Source organism: Schistocerca cancellata, chromosome 6, assembly GCF_023864275.1.
Source record: "Schistocerca cancellata isolate TAMUIC-IGC-003103 chromosome 6, iqSchCanc2.1, whole genome shotgun sequence".
NCBI lineage: Eukaryota > Metazoa > Arthropoda > Insecta > Orthoptera > Acrididae > Schistocerca > Schistocerca cancellata.
The window spans coordinates 632,372,100-632,372,898 of NC_064631.1; the positions used below are offsets into that span (position 1 = coordinate 632,372,100).

Consider the following 799-nt stretch of genomic DNA (forward strand, 5'->3'; position numbering starts at 1 on the left):
GCTGCTGTGGACATGTTAATTAATTTGGATGCTATAACTCTTTGAAATTGTAGCGTACTTTTGTGTCACACTGAACTTCGGTGATGTGATATTAGTATAGGACCATCATTATATTAATGCTACACAGTGTCATATTCCTTCACGTACACCATAACATAAAGCAGAATGTCACTGCAATTCATGTCATGACAGAAATGCGCAATTAACACTGCTCATTGCTCATAATGAGTCAACGGCCTTGCCGCAGTGGATACACCGGTTCCCGTGAGGTCACCGAAGTTAAGCGCTGTCGGGCGTGGTCGGCACTTGGATGGGTGACCATCCGGGCCGTCATGCGCTGTTGCCATTTGTCGTGCTGCACTCACCCTCGTGATGCCTATTGAGGAGCTACTCGACCGAATAGCAGCGGCTTCGGTCAAGAATACCATCATAACGACCGAGTGAGCGGTGTGCTGACCCCACGCCCCTCCTCTTCGCATCCACCACTGTGGATGACACGGCGGTCGGATGGTCCCGGTAGGCCACTCGTGGCGTGAAGACGGAGTGCTCATTGCTCATAATGATGTAATTCAACACTTCAACCCTGCCATGTCAAGATGTTATGTAACTGAACTTAGTTGTAATGCTCCTTGTGAATCTACAGAGCAGTTTCATGTGGAAGTGCTCCTTTTTCACCTGAAATTCGTCGTGTTTGTTGAGAAAGTTAAAGTAACACTTATAAAAGTCATCTGCCTGAACGATCAAACACTTGTCAGAAAACAGAACAGCAAAGTAAGGTGAATTTCTGATGAGGTAATTT

The 799-nt window shown here is 46.3% G+C and overlaps 1 pseudogene; it reads left to right on the plus strand.

Moving 5' to 3' along the window:
• The first annotated feature begins 228 nt into the window (after positions 1-228).
• Positions 229-346, plus strand: LOC126089729 (5S ribosomal RNA; annotated as a pseudogene).
• Positions 347-799: the final 453 nt, after the last annotated feature.